The sequence below is a fragment of the Neofelis nebulosa genome, chromosome 5, assembly GCF_028018385.1.
Source record: "Neofelis nebulosa isolate mNeoNeb1 chromosome 5, mNeoNeb1.pri, whole genome shotgun sequence".
NCBI classification, from domain to species: Eukaryota; Metazoa; Chordata; class Mammalia; order Carnivora; family Felidae; genus Neofelis; species Neofelis nebulosa.
The window spans coordinates 134,183,188-134,191,227 of record NC_080786.1 but is presented as its reverse complement, the minus strand read 5'-3'; the positions used below and the strand labels follow the sequence as shown (position 1 = coordinate 134,191,227).

Genomic DNA, 8,040 nt, shown 5'->3' with positions numbered 1-8,040 from the left:
ATAGCAAGTGACTGGATAGCAAAAAGTCTAGGAACATATACTCCTAGCATAAAGGAGTTGAAAATCTCTTCGAGAAGATAAAAAATGCTTGCATGTGATTTCTGTACCAGAATCTTGATATTATTTAACTATGTCATAAACTGCCTTTTACACACATTTATACATGTTTCACTCATCTCTCATGCTAGAATTTTGAGAGTGAGGACAGTTACTGTTTCTTCTTCATTTCTTCAACCACATAGAGCTATGTCTTGCACATAAAACAGTGAATATAATTAGATATATGTTTCACAAATGAATGATAACATGGTTTAGATTTCCCCAGGAACGCAATAGAGATAAAAACACACAGAGGATTTATTGGGGAAATTTTAAACATTAACATCTATGGAAGAAAAGGAGGAAGCAGGATCAAGCAGAGAAAAGAGTTTTCTGTGACGTTTTCTCGAAGAAGTATTTAGCAGCAGATCTACAAGGAATTCCTAAATTCATATGACACTTCGGAGTCGTCCTGTTTTGGGGAAATGGGACTCGGTGTTCATTTCAACATTAGAACCAGTCATTGATGCAGGCAGTGGGGTGTGTTCTCAGGTGAGGTTTGGCTTTTCTGATGAAACGGTTCTCAAAGCTGGATGACATCTGAAGGCTGTCTGCAGTTTCCTTCCAGCAGCTGAAAGAATGCTTTTTATCCCTTCCGGGGGCTCTAAGTGGTGCATCACAGCACCTAACATAAATGAATAAAATATGTCATTAGTTCATCAGGTCTTTTGCATGTTAACAGACATAGAAAGTGTTGTAGAGAGTCAAAAGAAAGGTAATATATGGATGGAAATACTAAGAAAGTCTCCATGGAGGCTTTGTTTTACTTGAGCTATCTATATGATGCTTGAAATGCCTGTTCAATAACAGGCATGAATACAATATGTGCCTATCAGAAAGAGAATGCTCTGATTAAGTAAATGCATGAACAAAGGCACAAAAGTAGAAATGAACAAGAAAATCAAGAAGAGAAAAAATATTTTATGTATTAAAGGATATTTTAGGGGGGAAATTAGTAAATGTAAATAGGAGTTATATCAGAGAAATTACTGAAGTTCAGATCTATTCATCTCCCTTTTATTATTATTTTAATGGAATGGCAGTTTTACTGTACTTTTTTCTTCATGGTATTTTGAGGTCAATAGACCATAAGTGATAATTAAATAAAGTCCTGTAATGAGAATGGTGGTAATCAGAATAAAAAGTAATGGAAGGAAGCCAAAAGACATTGCAGAGTTAAGCATACTTTGGTAGTTGTATTATACATATGAAAACCAAAAGAATATTTGAACAAGTTTTCTAGTCTAGGTGTTAGACTACATTGGTGCCATTAGAACAGTAACATCAGAACCCAGGTCCCAGGTCCAATTTCTAGAGGTCACACTTTCACCTGAGGCTGCAACTGCTTCCAGCTCTAACTGGAGTTCTGGGAAGTGTTGGCTCCACTGGGACCGGAACTGAACCAGGACTTCATTACTAACACAGTAAGTGCAGGCTGAGTCCAACTCTGCTAAGAATTTGACTCCTAGGCCTAACGATTCAAAACATTGCTAAATCTCAACATGCATCCTTTACTTGTTCTGTTGGGTTCCTGTCCACGATTTAAGTTTTTCCTCAATCCTCATTTCCATTCTGAACTTCTTTACCCCTTACAGACTTTGCACAGCTTCCTGATTCCTTAAACCATTACTCCGGGTTTTCTGGTATACTCATGTAACTTGGCAATATCTTCTCAGCTGAAATGTGAACTGAAGTGTCAATGTCCAAAAAAAGCTTCTTGGAAAATATAAATGGATAGGTTGGGAGATTCAGATGACCCACCTATCTGGCAGTGGAGGTGGCCCCATTTAAAGAGATTCTCATTTTTTTTTTTTGATGTGGATTCATAATGTTTCCAAAGGTACCATTCTTTCTCTTTTCTGTGCCTTCTCATGAGCTATTTCCTCTGCAAAAGCTTTTCTTCTTTTCACATGCTGGCTTCTTATTGTTTTTTTGACTGAGTTTTTTATTCCATTCAAACTTAAACTTTGATGGAACTTTCTCTTGAGAATTTTACCTTATGTCTTAGGGTTAGGTTTCCCTTCTACAAAGCTGAGAACACTACACAGAAATGAATTAAATGTATTCCCCCTTTTTTCAGTGAGTTTTTACTTACTGTCTTAAAGAACTGTGAAGGAAGGAAGAAACTTCATATAAACACATTTCTGCAGCAATATCAACAATAGCATCTTGATTCCCTGAGTTTAGTATACACATCTGTGAATTAAAAATTTGTTCGGAACTGGATTCATACTTTAATTATGGTCTGAGCTCACCCACTTTCTCACCCAGCCCCAGACACCTCTGCCAGAGGGAACTTGAAGCTTCCATGGCCACAGGCTACATCATGGAAAGACCCCACAGGACTTTCATACTACTTAAACTCTAGGACTTAATTGTGACTTTGACTTTGATGTTTGTACCAGTGATCTTCCGTGAAAATAACTGATGGGTTTATCACAGTATAGATGGCCAAGGACATTTGCATGTAATAAGATGTTTGCAAACTATAGATTTGAGCGATTCGGTGGCAAACATAGTGGCAAAAAAAGGAAAAAAAAATCTCCCCAAAAGAGAATTTAGGAATTTGTTCAGTCAGAAATAAGGCCCTAAGTGTCCTTCCAAGATGGAATGAAGTGAAGAGGGATGTCTTAAGCTGAGAGCCTGGGAGACACCTGTTTACCCATCGGATGTAGCCCCCTGGCATGGCTGTCCTGATCATTCTAGATCTTTGCTCACTTTAGACCAAGTCTTCAGTGTTCTCTTTCGGGTCCCATCCTCCCACATAAAGAGCCTGATTCAATGGGAGTAGGATAGGTAAATACTATCAGCCGGGACCCCATCAGAGGAAGGAGATACATCGGCGGGGCGTAGGATGTAGGTGTCATCCAACAAAGCCTGAAGACTCAGGTGAGGGCAGCATCAAAGTCTCTGATGCAGTGAGGATGACTCCAGCCCTACTGGGCAGAGATTTGCCCTAAAGTGTATGGCTTGCTGAACCAGTCTCTCCTTGGGTCTTCCCAGTCATCATGATCATTTAAGGAGCAAATCTTGCCACCTGGATGACCATTATTCGTTTGACCACCCATAGGAAAAGCTTTTAAAGGGCCTCCAGAACAAGGACCATCAAAAGGTCAATGCAAAGAGCTAAAAGAATCAGAGTTCCGTCAACCCCCATGTGATGAGCAGACACTTTTGCCTGTGTTGGGACCAGCTGCTTCTTCTGCTCCAGGCTGTGCAGGTGGGACACGAGCCAGGAAATGGCTCAGTCCCCCATACCAGAGGTCTGTCCAGGCAGATGAGAGAGCCCAGGGCCTCTGGCCTCGGCAGGACCGTCAGTGAGTTTGATCTGCTTTTTGGTTCCTAGGTTGTACCCTGCTCTCCTGAACTAGGTTCACTAATAAGCTTCATTGATTTTCTTTAACAGTCCTGAGGCCAATTAAATATTCCTTTTGCTCTTTCCTAAATTTTCCTAGGACCCACCCAGAACCCAAAGCTAAATCCATTAACCATAGTCATACTAGTCCCTATAAAGTACAGTCCACAGCCTCATTTTAAACTGCAACCTGGGACTCCTTTTCTGTTTTCATATTGGTCCAGGCCATTTCTGACATGAGAGAGAACGTTACAGCTTCCCAAATCAGATATTCTGGGTTTGATTCCTAGATGTGAAACCTCCTGGCTATGACATTTGGTGAATATTTCTAGACTCTCTATGTCCCTGTTTTATCACCCAGTACAATGGGGAAAACAGGAGGAATTGCACAACTGGGTGGTTGTGAGCTTGAAATGAGATTGTAAACAGCAACTGTTTAGCACAAGACCTAACAAATTGTGAGTCCTCAAGGTATATTGGTCAATACCCCGCTCCCTGTCAGAAAGTGGCCCAGGAGGGGGTTTTGTCAAGGCCACCAATAAGAGGGACTGCCTATAACATGGTAAATGAGGCCAGGAAATACTACATATATTGTGAGCCCAGTGCAAAATGCAAATGCAGGGTCCCTGTATTTGCAAGATATCTGCGTAGCAGCTCTGTGAGACAACAGGGGTGGATGAAATTATAGAAGTGGAAAATAGAGTTTAAGACCAGCTGTATACTCAGATCTATATCATGGGCTTGATTGCAATAAGTGTCCTTAACTTTGGTTTTCTTCCAGTACATTCTTGCCTCTTCATATGTAGTGCTTTTCCTTCTATACGTATTTGAAAGGTTACTAATATGTCTATAGATTTATGACTGTTTATGATCTCCTAGATTCCTTCGACAAGGTAGGATAATAAATAAAAAAAAAGTTTAGGAAAAAAAAGAATAGTCATTGAATGACAAAAACAAAGGACTAGGTTTGGATTAAGACAGGAAGAAACAAGTTTCAAAAAGAAGATACCGTGGTCCTGTATAAGAATGAGCTGAGAGGAAAGCACAGGGTTTTACCTTAGGAATCATTTGTGACTAGGGAGAGCAGCCTTACTGTACTGAGCAGGGACGAATCACAGCAATGATGCAGACTAAAGTTACTCTGGGACAAAAAAATTGCAAGTGTGCCTTTGTGCTGACCACTCTGTGTCACTGAGTTAAAGTTTTCTAAATTTGTCCAGGCTAGAAGTGTATTTTATCCTGAGCTGTGGGCAGAGCTGAGCCTGTGGGCAAGGGTCAAGTTATAAAAGCAGACATACCAGAAGCTAAAGCAAAGGATTTCATTTGTGGCCTTGATCTCCCTGGGGAACCATTTTGCTTTCTATCTGTAACATACTATTACCTTCACTCCTGAGAGCTATCTTGATACACAATGTAAATGTAACAAATCCATTGAAAATATGACTCAAAGAACTCATCCTCTTGATGTAGACTTGGCTATGTGACCTCAAAGTCCCATCAGTGCCCTTAAAGGGAGTGATTTTCTGGCAAGTTGCCATTTCTAGTTCATTTAAAATGTTCATTTTCTTTATCGAGATTCTTGTTCTTGTCTCGTCACGACTTTAAAAACTTGACCTCTGTCATGAATCTGGCTCGGATAATCATTTACAGAAATACATGATTGTTTTTCTTTCTTCATTAAGCACATGTGTCTGTAAATTATGGATAGATTGTTTTAATTGGAGAAAATGTAAATGTAATGCATATTCAACCAAATATATGTCTATTAGTTAGATTTCTGGTAGCAAAATAATCCAATAGTAAGTTGTATGATGATGGTGTCTTAATTTTTGTTCCTCAAAAAGTCATTTGTAAAACAAGTGATTTTGGGCTGAGAGTTTATTTGGAAGGTAATCCAGAAGCATGGTGAGAGAGTAGGAAAGTGGGATGGATAAGGGAGAATAACCAATAAAAGATACATAACCTCTGCAGGTAATTACGTTTCAATGCCAATGAGAAACTGTTGAAAACATCTCAGAATTGTGCCCTTGAGGGATGAGTAAGGTGACTTGGTTATTCACTTCCTCATTGGCCGATGGTTACTATAGCAGTCATTAGGCCCCTGATACTTTCAAACTGCCATAAGGGCAGGTTATCTTGCTCATATAGCCAGAGAAAGCCATCAAAGGGAGAAATACACATGCAACATGTAGAAAGCCATTGACATGTAGGGAGACTCCACCAAAGTGGCAGTTACTCTCTGGGGTGGACTAAGGGAATTTGAATGAAGCACTGAATTCATCACCTACGGTCTACACCTTGCAACATTTAGGCTTCATGACCAACATTATATCGACTCTGCCCTTCATTAATTCTTCACCAACTGGTCGTGACCCCTAAGAAAATAAGATCTTCCACAGAAGGGTTAGTCAAACTACAGTTTAAACTGACCCAGTTAACATTAAGAACATAATTGATATTCATTATCTTTCTCTTTCACCACTCCTTTTGGAGTCCCTTAATATTTTCCCAGCACTTCTGTTGGTCTAGATAGCTTGCCTAGTGAGGTTGCACAGATCTTTGATGTAGGGTTCAATAGGAAGGATTGATTTCTCGGTTTCCATGCCCTTGCCAGGTCCTGGTTACTATAATTTCCTCTTCACTGTTATCCCTGGAAAGGGAGATAGTATCAGATACTCAAGTAAATGTCTTGTGTTACAGACGTACTCTTCTGTATCCCATTATGTAATATCACTGCTTGTTCCCCATAATAATCAATGCCAATAATCACAGGTATGATGGTAGCTTTTATCTAAACCTCTTACCTAAAACTCCAGTTTATCAACATGAAAAGGACACAATGACCAGGGAGCAGCAAGGCACTGTTATATGTTAAATGGAAATTCTACTGTGTTCTCTGATAGATGTACGATATTCTCCCAGGGATCAGGGCCTCAAATTAAAATGTGTCTCTAGTTGGGGAATGAAACACACTACCCAAGTGATTCATTGGTAGTGATGTTGAGATGGACTGTTCCTTCTTCTGTTTTTTGATTCCCAGAAACTTGTATTTTTGATATTAGAGATATAGAACAATATAATGACTATTGATTAAATGTACATACTGCATTGTGAAGGAAAACACATAAACTCTACAGAGGTTCTTCTCCAAGTTCTGCCTTTAAAAGGCCATTGCAACTTTTGATTAGTCTGGCAGCTTCTGTGTGAAAATGCAGCACAGCCAGTGAACTCTCTGGTCATGTGCTTATTGTTGCATCCTTTGCCTTCGAGTGAGTCCCTTAATCTAAGGCTGTGTATTAAAGAGTCTTGTGTGGGAAAGCCAGAAACTGTAAGTCTGCAGTATATAGTCAGGATGTGGGGTTAGGAAAGGCAAACACACACCAGTATCAATTTCAGGAAGGATGAGTTACTATCCCCTTCGTGGAAGAACAGGTGTGATGTAATCATCTGTACATAACATAACTACGTGTTGTCTTTAAGGGATGGTAACATACTGAAGTATCAGGGATGTCTTCAGCTACTGAGAGGTCAGGTACTCAGTACTGAGTACTTCTACTCAGTACTAGAAGTAGATAAACCAGCCTTGGTTTTATGGGGCCCACACAGTGGACCCCAAGCATAGCCTCCATTCCCATCATTACTATTTCACTAATATCCCATTGTGAAACCACTGGGATAAGCCATTGTATCTATCTGGTTTTGTTTTTTCACCACTAGACATTGACATGAGTCACAAGTATCTACATACTTTGTGACCAATCTTAATGAACATTTGTATGTCTCTTCTCCAGACCTCCCTCATTCTTCTTCTAGACCCAGAAACGTCCAGCTAAGTATTTACAACTATCCACAAAAGCCCATGTATATCTTACTCTCATAACAAGGGAACTGTTCAAATCTCTAGCTAGTTGGAAGATTTCTCCTCACTTCTTATTTCAGAGGCAGTCTTAACCAGTAGTAAATTTTCAGCTCACAACTACCTACTGAGATGACAAAAAAAAACAAATGATCCCTGAGGTTTTCCTCCTGCAGCAGCTCTACATAAGGAGGCTAATGTAGAGATCGTGACACAAGAGATTTAGATGCCATGGGTGTTTAGATAACCTGTTTATGTGACTTAGTTATGCCCTCTGAAACTTCTCAGGCCTTCGTCTCCTCCAGAGTCCATCAGCATACCAGAAACTACTTTTGAAAAGTCCATAATTCTCTTCTAGACAAGTCATGACTTTCATCAAGAACTCTAGAGCAAATTTTCCTGTTGTGGTTTTCCAGAGATTCCACAGAGCGTTTGTATCTGTAGCAGATATAAAATCATATGGGATGAAAGGTAAGGTCATTTTTCTGAATCATCTGGAGTTCCCTCTCTTGTTCCCTGCCCCATTCAAAAATGGGTATCTTTCCAAGACAATGGATAAATGAGCTGTGGTCAATTAATAAATGGGTTATAGACATTTTCATAAACTTATTATCAGAGCTTACTTTCTAGGGACACTTCTAATACCAAATCTCCTAACATGGTTTCCCTCCAAAATAGATCCACTGTATGAGTAGAAACTAAGACTCTATGTATTTTTTTATATGTTGTA

The 8,040-nt window shown here is 39.6% G+C and overlaps 1 long non-coding RNA gene across 1 annotated transcript; it reads right to left on the bottom strand.

Annotated features, from left to right (window-relative positions):
- Nucleotides 1-339: 339 nt before the first annotated feature.
- LOC131511453 (uncharacterized) lies at nucleotides 340-4,594 on the bottom strand. Its single transcript, XR_009261534.1, has 2 exons — nucleotides 4,548-4,594; nucleotides 340-703 (listed from the first exon to the last, which is right to left on the bottom strand). It is a non-coding gene; the product is annotated as an uncharacterized LOC131511453 (long non-coding RNA).
- Nucleotides 4,595-8,040: the final 3,446 nt, after the last annotated feature.